Genomic DNA, 10,654 nt, shown 5'->3' with positions numbered 1-10,654 from the left:
CCACATGTTCCTGTCTTGACAGCTCACGTTCCAATGTAAATAATAGAAAAAAATAACCTTTAAAATTTGGCTGTTAGGTGGCAAAAGAAACACATATTCATAAATACTCGACCATGCATCAAATAATGTCTAGATATGGATATTTTATGGAACAAAAGGTAAAATTTTCTAAAATTTATCAAAAGTTACAGTCTATCTATTTTTAGACCAGAGCAAATTATTGCGCTGGTGTGAACAAAACGAGAATTATTCGGAGCCTGATTTTCATAATAATTTAGCCTTATATTATTCTTTCTGCAACTGTTAGATTTTATGTAAACATATTTTCAATACTGAAAGTGTATTGCCTACAACTCAAACTACAAAATTGGGAGACCTATATTGTGCGTAAATTATTCCGGTCCCTAACGGAAATCACTAGCAACTTGTTATTGTTTACGTTTGGGGCACCTAACTTTACTGCTCTATAGGTTTGTTATTTTGGTTCCAGTCTATTGTTTGGTACTGAATTGTGCGCATGCGTGACAGTGAATAGTGTCTTTTAGTGTTGGTCAGTAAATTATATCTTGTGAATGGAGGAAAAATATTTTTTCCTCTTTTTTTCAGTCCCTTATTAACATAACTGAAATTATTTCTTTCGCTCTTCTTCTTCTTCTTCTTCTTCTTCTTCTTCTTCTTCTTCTTCTTCTTCTTCTTCTTCTTCTTCTTCTTCTCCTTCTCCTTCTTCTTCTTCTTCTTCTTCTTCTTCTTCTTCTTCTTCTTCTTCTTCTTCTTCTTCTTCTTCTTCTTCTTCTTCTTCTTCTTCTTCTTCTTCTTCTTCTTCTTCTTCTTCTTCTTCTTCTTCTTCTCTTCTTCTTCTTCTTCTTCTTCTTTTATTATTATTATTATTATTATTATTATTATTATTATTATTATTATTATTATTATTATTATTATTATTATTATTATAATCACCATCATCAGCATCAGCACCATCATCATCATCATCGTCATCATAGTCATCATCATCATCATCATCATAATCATCATTATTATAATTATAATAATAATAAATATTATTATTATTATTATCATCATTATTATTATTGTTGTTATTATTAATAATATTATTATTATAGTTGATGTTATTGTTATTATTACTATTATTATCATTATTATTTTCCTTTCTCTCTTTACCTCTCTCTCTCTCTCTCTCTCTCTCTCTCTCTCTCTCTCTCTCTCTCTCTCTCTCTCTCTCTCTTTATTTTTTTTTTTTTGGTCTTTTGTTAGTTTTTGAATTTTTGTTATTGTCGAGTTTTTTGTTTTGTTTTGATTTATATCTTCTTTGTTTGTTATTTTGTATTGTTATATTCTCTCTGGTTTCTATAGTTTATAAGAAAAATAGGAAGGAAAAGATGAATGAACAATAGGATTTGTATAATACTATTATCTATTTCGGTCTACTTAACATTCTGCGTTCTTCTATCTTGTCAACCAAGATTAACCAGCTAACCCCCTACTCCGGAAAAACACGTATTTAATATTTTGGCCAGAAAACTCGGCCTCCAAATATCGATCGATTTTCATAACCCTAATCTTGGCAAAAACTCTCAAACCTGAGATCTCGCGAGCTCTTTCTTGATGTCTGTTTGAGAGGGATTGTTTTATGTCAAGATGAGGGTCATTTAAATCGTTTGATATTTGAAGGACGAGTTTTCTGGCCAAATTTGTAGATGTGTGTTTTTCCCCCCAGAGTACGGCATTTAATTGATTAAAACTAATTTTTGAAATGGTGCATTGCATCCTTGTGATAGACATAAATATATCCCTAATCCGTAGCTGTCAAAGTACATGATGACAATCTTTGTTTATATTGACATGTTCTTTGTCATAATGTGAATAACTTTCATTTCTGTAACCAACAAGCACGTTGTTATTATTATTATTATTATTATTATTATTATTATTATTATTATTATTATTATTATTATTATTATTATTATTATTATTATTATTATTATTATTATTATTATTATTAATATTATTGTTATCATTTGGTATTGGGTTGTTTTGTTTGTTTTCTTTTGTTTTGCTTTGTTGTTTTGCTTGCTTATTTGTTTGTTTGTTTATTTGTTTGTTTGTTTGTTTGTTTGTTTATCTGTTTGTTTGTTTGTTTGTTTGTTTGTTTATTTTTTTGTTTGTTTATTTGTTTGTTTATTTGTTTGTTTATTTGTTTGTTTATTTGTTTGTCTGTTTGTTTATTTGTTTGTTTGTTTGTTTATTTATTTGTTTATTTGTTTGTTTGTTTTTTTGGGAGGTGAAGGGGAGTTTGATTTCTTTTTTTTTTCTTTTTTTTTTGGGGGGGGGGGGGGGTGGGGGGTAAATAAAGCATTTATTTATTTTGTTAATGTTTTTTAATTTTATTTTTTAATTATGTTTTCGGAATTTTTTCTCTTTCTTATTCTTTTTTTATTGTTTTTGTTTTGTTTTTGTTTTTGTTTTGTTTTTTTTTTGTTTTTTTTTTTTGTTTTTTTTTTGTTTTTTTGTTTGTTTTTTTTTTTTTGGGGGGGGGGGGGGGCTGTAGAAGGGGTGTGTGTTTTTTTTCTTATATTTTTCTGTGTGTTTTCTTGAAATTTATCAGTAGTTCTTCGTCCCTACCTTCAAAGTTCGTAGGTTTTGACATGACCCAGATCGACACCACAGCAGTAGGCAAGTCGTATTGGTATTTGGTCTCCAAATCATTGAGTATGCATGGAGTGGAAGCAGGGAGCCACCACCCACCTTATCTAACTGTAACAGTTGTCACAAACAGCCGGCGTTGTGTCTTTGGAAAAGACTATATTTATACTCCCATTATTCTTTTTTGTTGTTGTTGTTGTTGTTTTTATTGTTGTTTTTGGTGTTGTTGTTTTTATTGTTCTTGTTGTTGTTTTTTTTATTGTTGTTGTTGTTGTTTTTAATAATTCTTGTTGTTGTTGTTGTTGTTGTTGTTGTTGTATTTATCATTGTTGTTGTTGTTGTTGTTGTTGTTTTTATTATTGTAGTTGTTGTTGTTGTTGTTTTACCAAATTCTAGTTCAGTCAAAATGAGTTCTTGGCCGTTAACAGCGTTGTCTCTGTTGTCAAAGAAAGAAATTGCGATGCGTTTTTGTTTGTTTTGTTTGCTTTTTAAAAATCATATTTTGTTTGTTGTTTTGTTGTGTGTGGATTTTATTTGAGGTGGTGGGGGGGGGGTTGCTTGACGTTGTGTGTTTGTTTATTTGTTTGTGTTTTTATGGACGGGGGTTGGTTTGTTTATATTTTTTGGTTCTTTTTATGGTTTGGGGTATCTTTGTATCTTTAGCATTCAGTGGAGCTCCTTTCTTTGCATTCAATGTTGGTAGATTTTTTTCCCCACCAAAATGGCCACAACCCAAGTGTACTTATTTGCAGGTCTGGTAATCCAACTTGTGATGGACTCATTGTTGTACTGAGAATGCACTCGAAAGTCATCGTGTACTTGTTACTCGGGGACAGCGTGGCTTAGCCGTACGGTCTTTGCTTCATACCCGACTGGTGCTCGAGTTCGATCATCTGCCGCAGCTCTGTACGGCCTTGAGCAAGTCACCTCTCCCTAGCTCAATTTGTGGCGCTGCACTGTGGCTAACGCCTGGGTTATTCCAGTCTTCCCATGGAATAGACCCTAGAGACAAGATTCCCCATATGGGATGAATAAAGGGAATTTCATTTTATTTTATTATTTATTAATATTTTATTTTACTTATTTACAGGACTGAACGAGCTTATTGTAGTAAGAAAAAAAAACATCGTAAACCAACGAAAAATAGTATCCATTACGATCAACCCTAATATTACGTTCGGATATCAGACCTGCCAATATGAGGACTTAGACCTCACCAGTAATACTGCCGTACTCTGAAAAAAAAAAACCATATTTGGAAATTTGGCCAGAAAACTCGTATTTCAAATACCGATCGATTTGAATGACCCTCATCTTCGCGAGGCCCAGGTTTGAGAAGTTTGTTGTTGTTGTTGTTTTTGGTTTGTTTTTTTTTTTGCCAAGATGAAGGTCATTTAAATCGATCGATATTTGAAATATGAGTTTTCTGGCCAAATTTTAAAATATGTGTTTTTTCCCCCAGAGTACGGCAGAAGAGTCGTCGTCCTTGTAAAATCATTGAGTATGCATAGAAAAGAGGCGGGAAGCAGACGTCCCCCGTGTTGCAACCGTTGTCAAAGACAGTCACTTCTCATTTCCGATGCTCGAGGCGGTAAACCCACGCCACGCTCGCTGCCAAATTATTTTGACATGAACAATCACGATGTTACAGCATTTATGACGTAGTTAGTGCAGTTGAAGCCGGTAAATAGAACGACATGTCAATGACACCATCAATTTTAAAGATATAGATAGTATGCACTTGGCTAAGAAGCTCACAACATTGCCATTCGGAAGTATAACGGACAAACACACAAAACTATGTGTAATCGTGAACTTTTAAAGTCTGGTTCATACAGTAATAATTGAGCTTTATATAGCGCATTATCCACTAAATGTGCTCAGAGCGCTTTACAAGGGGTCCCTGGTCAACAGCAACATTTAACATGTAGGACGGGACATGACGCCTGTAAGGCGATATTACAATTTTCGGACAAAGACAACGCTGTTAACGGCCAGGTACTCATTTTACACCTGAGTACGGTGAGAGAATGTGAGTAAAGAGCCTTTTCCAACGACTCAACTATGCGCCGAGCGTGAAGCTCGAACCCAGGACCTTCCGATCCGAAAGCGAGTGTCATACCACTAGACCACATCGCCGCACCAGTACTCACAAACATGTATGTCAAAAAACAGACAATAACAAAGACCTAAGTGACGTCATCATTGTTCTATCTATATGATGGATGGACTGAAGAAAATTACCACAAAGCCAAGGATTCAATAATTTTCCAAGGTAGAATAAACCTGTGGGGTCGTGGATAGCTCGTACGGTAGAGTCACGATCTCCCCGACCAGGTGGGGTTTTCATACCAGTAAGGTCGCGGGTTCGAGCCTCCATCGCCGCCGTGAAGTTTTTATTCTCTATTGTTTTCTGGCACTTTCCTACTCACTTCAACTTCTTGTTATTAATAAACATGTATGCAACAGCATGGTGCATCAACATGAATCACGTGACAGTTTAAAAATTCTGCGCAAGTGTAAGCAGACCTGCGATAAAAATCCTGTGCAAGTGTAGATCAGCATCTGAAGAAAAAAATTCATTCGCGCTACAAACTGCTCAAGTGAATCGCAGCCGGCTAGCGAGAGACAAGAAAGCCAAAGAGATTAGTGTTAATCCTATCTGCCAGATCTTAAGGGAGGGACGTATTCCTGAAAGGCGTGGTAGGTTCATTTTTATTTAATGGATGCTGCGTAAAAGTAAGGCGGGGGTGGGGAGGGGGGTGGATGGTTTGATGGCTAGAGCTTGTCACTCGCAAGCAGGTGTATCTGATTCTATTCTGAGTTCCGTGATTAAAAAGTCCGAGGTTCGAATCCTACTCTAAACGGCGCATACTTTGGCCGTTGGAAAAGTATCTTTACTCACATTCTCTCGCCGTACTCTCACCGTACTCAGGTGTAAAATGAGTACCTGGTCGTTAACAGCGTTGTATCTGTCGGAAATTTAAAATATTTTGTATTATCGTCTAACAGGCGTCATGTCTCGTCCTCAATGCCATCTATTGTCTCTAGTTTGCAATGTAAGAGAGTAAGCTTATGCAAGATGTTTACGCAAGAATTTGGAGAAAAATATGGCAATAAAACATGACAAATATTAGAAAGAACAATGGGGCTAGCTGCAGGAGAATGCATTTATTATCGGTTGCTGTCCATAAAACACTGTCTTTGCAATTCAGGGGATAAGTATAAAACTCGGGGGGTAACAGCATCAGATTGATGCTACTTTTTGTTGTCGTGCATAAAATGCTGTCATTTATCAAAGTACTTTTATGTCATAGAAGGCGGGGTTTGATATTAATATTCGGGAAAATTCTCGTTGTTTTTAATATACGAGTTGAGTATGATTCGCTTTACTTTCAGAGGGTCGGTTTAGTCTGACATGGGGCGGTCAAAATCAGTAGGAGGAGTGGGTTGAAGGAATTGTGGGAACAGTTGTGCAACTACACCACATTATGTATGTAAGCAAGAAGTTTACTCTCTTATAGCTATGCTTGTCCTACATGTCAAGTGTTGCGGATGGCTAGATGTCTCACATGTAAATCGCTGAGCTCGTTAAATGGATATTAAAGCTCAAGTTTAGTAGATGTGGGTGGAGGGGTGGCGATGGTTTGATTGGTAGAACGTTTCACTCACGACATGCAGGCGTAGCTCATTCACGTCCGTATTTCGTCTTTGCTCTCATCACTATCCATTTTTGTTTTAAAACAAGCAAAAGGACCCCCGATCAATGTCTGGAGCAGTCGAGATTGTTTTACTCCCTCTGTCAACTCTCCCCTCCTTTCTAAATTTCTGAAGAACTAACTTTTTAAATCTATTCTGCACCAGTAATGAATGGGTAGCTGAGTCTGTTAGATTTGGCGGGGAAGTACTTTGCGATAGACTAGTGTCCTATCGAAAGGATAGCAAGCAATTGCTATTGTCCGTTTCACGATATAGAAACCGGGATAAACTCCGGCTCCATGGGTCTATTGGTTCTGAGGATTACACCACAAAACTTATTTCTTTTACAAAAAAAAAAAAAAGATTATCTATGCCCTTCCGCCACGACATCATAAGATACCGTCGCCTTGGCATTCCACGAAGGAATATAGATAATTCATCAAACAAGATGTCTGATATCAACAGGAATCATCCATGTTGTCACAGTGAGCAAATTGGGGGTTACTAATCTTGCTCAAGGAAAACAACGAAAGTCCTGAAGCGGGGCTCGAACCCGGGGGCCTTCCGGGTCACAGTGCAATGCTTAAACCACTCGGCCACTCCCCCCCCCCATCCACTTTCTTTTACAAGACTAGACTAAATTGACAATAATCAGACTGACCCAGCTTTCCTAGTTGGATTAGAGATATCAATTATGTACGATCTCTACTATTTGTCATTAGGATTCAAATATGGGAGGGATGGGATATTGTCTCTCTCTCTCTCTCTCTCTCTCTCTCTCTCTCTCTCTCTCTCTCTATCTATCTATCTATCTATCTATCTATCTCTCTCTGTCTCTCTCTCTCTCTCTCTCTCTCTCTCTCTATATATATATATATATATATATATATATATATATATATATATAGACATGAAAATAAATATATATATATATGTATATATATCTTTACCTGTCTCTCTCAATCTCTCTCTCTCTCTGTCTCTCTATCCATTTATCTATCTATCTATCTATCTATCTATCTATCTATCTATCTATCTATCTATCTATCTATCTATCTATCTATCTATTCATCTATCTGTCGTTGATTGAAGGGAGTTAGCTAGAACTAAGTAGAGTGCTCGACAATGTTATATGAGAATATGAAAAAAACGAGGTGAGAACAAATATTTTATATCTATCTCTCTCTCTCTCTCTCTCTCTCTCTCTATATATATATATATATATATATATATATATATATATATATATATATATATATATATATAAACCGTATTAACCAGACTACACGCGTTCAAGGTTACACAAAGTTTTATGTGTGGTCCGTTATACTTCCGGATGGCAATGGTGTGAGCTTCTTAGCCAAGCACATACTATCTTATGCAATTGGCTAAGAATCTCACAACATTGCCATCCCGAAATATGACGCACCAACACACAAAACTATGTGTAATCCTGAACATGTATAGATAGTATGCGCTTGGCTAAGAAGCTCATAACATTGCCATCCGGAAGTATAACGGACCAACACACAAAACTGTGTGTATCTATGAACATTTATAGTCAGGTTAATACAGTTCAGTGAGCATTACTCATAAACGCGGATGGCAAAAACAATAACAAAGACCTGAGTGACGTCATCTTCGAACGATCTATAGTCTGGTTAATACAGTTTATTATATATATATATATATATATATATATATATATATATATATATATATATATATATATTAGTGAGAATTACTCATAGACGCAGATAGCAAAAAACAATAACAAAGACCAGAGTGACGTCATCTTCGTTCTAGATAGTATGCGCTTGGCTAAGAAGCTCATAACATTGCCATCCGGAAGTATAACGGACCAACACATAAAGCTGTGTGTATCCATGAACGTCTATAGTCGGGTTAATACAGTTCAGTGAGTATTACTCATAAACGCAGATAGCAAAAAACAATAACAAAGACCAGAGTGACGTCATCTTTGTTCTATGTATAGAAAATATTCATGTAGTTTTCCGTTAACTTTATTCTGTTTTGTAAAATCATTTAAGATATCTGTCTCATTGCAAAAAGTGTTGCTGTGACAAACTCCAGCTCAAGTGTCAAGTGTCACACCGTAGCAATACTCTTCAATAGTCGTAACGTCACTTCCTTCCTAATGACGCATGGTAACTTAGTAACACTGGCTCTAAACTATCGGAACAATGGCGGACGCCCGTATGAAATATTTCTCCGGCGAGCATAAAAGCGTTTCCAGAGGGAAAAAAAAAACATTATAAATCTGATCATGTTTTGACTTTTACACATTCTGATCACAAGGCATATGAAAAGTTCAAGCCAGCATGAAGAATAAAAAGTAATGATTTTCTTTGTTTAGAACCAAGATGGCCGCCGTTGCCGGGCAGCGTGACATCAGACTACTGAATCCTATAGATAGAATGAGCTTGGCCAAGGAGTTCACAACATTGCCATCCGGAAGTATAACGGACCAACACACAAACTCTGTGTAACCATGAACTTTTATAGTCTGGTTAATACAGTTTAGTGAGAACAACTCACAAACGCGGATGGCAAAAATAATAACAAAGGACTGATTGACGTCATCTGCATACTATCTATTGTAAAGTGGTAGCCTGACACCGCAGCCATCATTAAATTACAGCCTGACACTGAAACCCAAAAAGACTGGCCTTTTGGCGTCATTATTTGGTTTTTGCACCGCCTAGTGAGTTGTCGTTAGTAGAGCTCAAGGAAACAAGTGATCCCATTGGTTGAACTATTGAATACAACTCACGATTTGTTTTCTTTTGCGGCCAAAGACTTATCTTTGAGGGTGTTTTTTTGGGGTCAGCGTTAGGCTATAAGTTAACGATGGCTATTGTCACATTCAACACTACCCAAGGGAAGGTGGGTAGGTGGGGGGCGGGGGTCATTAGAAAGAAAACAACTCGACATCACTCAAGATCGATCTCGTACCACTTGCGAATGAAACGAGTGCTCTACCAACTGAGCCTGCTGGACGCGCAAATAACTAAGCAAGTAAGTGAAGTAAAGGGTATTCAATGTGATTTATTTCACAACTAAAATTACTTTCAGAGGCATAGACTCTGCATGAAGAATATACTAAATATTGATGGGAAATTAATGCATAAGGATGATGGTCTTTCTCCAGATGATGTTGCCCTAAAATAAGCCCCACTCATTTTTTTTTTTTTTTGATGATGATGATAGTGTTTTTGTTGTTGATGATGATGATGATGATCATGATGATGATGATGATGAGGAGGAGGAGGAGGAGGATGATGATGATCATGATGATGATGAGGAGGAGGATGATGATGATGATGATGATGATGATGATGATGATGATGAGGAAAAGGAGGAGGAGGAGGATGATGATGTAATTATTTATTAATAAACTGTCTATTCTCGATATTATAGGAATATTATAGGAATAGCAACAATGAAAATTATATTTGGAAGACGCGACAAGCCAGTGTAAACAATGGACAGAATGTCATAGATGACAATGGTAAATGGATGGGGGAGAAGTGGTAAAAAAAAGGGGAGTATTGTGGCATGTGGGGGTGGACGGGAAGGAAGGGAATGAAAAGAAGAGAGGAAAGTGAGTGGGATGATGAGGAGGTTGACAGAAAGAGAGAATGAGGAAGGTTTAGAGGCAGATAGAAAGAGATAGGAAGAGATAAAGAAAGAAAGAGAGAGAGAGAGAGAGAGAGAGAGAGAGAGAGAGAGAGGGATAGTAAGAGCGAGAGATAGAGAGACAGAGAGAAAGAGGGGATTGAAAGAGAGAGAGAGAGAGAGAGAGAGAGAGAGAGATATATATAGAGAGGGAGGAGGGAGAGGGATAGAGACCGTGATGTACATAGAAAGAGTAGAGAGAGGCAAAGAGAAAAAGAGAGGGAAAACGTTACTGCGTGTCATTTCCGCAGATTCATCCATGCTCATAATTGCATTCAGTAATCTTGTAAAGCGCCTTGAGCACGAAGTGGATATTGCGCTATATAAAAAAGCTCGTTATTTTTAAATCGGTCTACCAATAATGTAAGCACTTAAAGTTTGTCTAAGAATAAACAATTTCTTTTGTTTTTATCATTTTCCTTCCCGTAGGTGTGATGAAATGATGGCATCCTATTTCATTTTTTACTGATTTCATTGTTTGCCTTGATATGCGACGGTTGTGTTTATAGATAGAATGAAGTTGACGTCACTCGGGTCTTTGCTATTTTTGTTATTTTATTTTTTTTTTGTTTTTTTTTTTTTTTTGTTTGTTTGTTTT

The sequence above is a fragment of the Berghia stephanieae genome, chromosome 9, assembly GCF_034508935.2.
Source record: "Berghia stephanieae isolate SIO BIC M18660-M18661 chromosome 9, UCSD_Bste_1.3, whole genome shotgun sequence".
NCBI classification, from domain to species: Eukaryota; Metazoa; Mollusca; class Gastropoda; order Nudibranchia; family Aeolidiidae; genus Berghia; species Berghia stephanieae.
The sequence above is the reverse complement of the archived record's forward strand: the minus strand, read 5'-3'. Positions refer to the sequence as shown.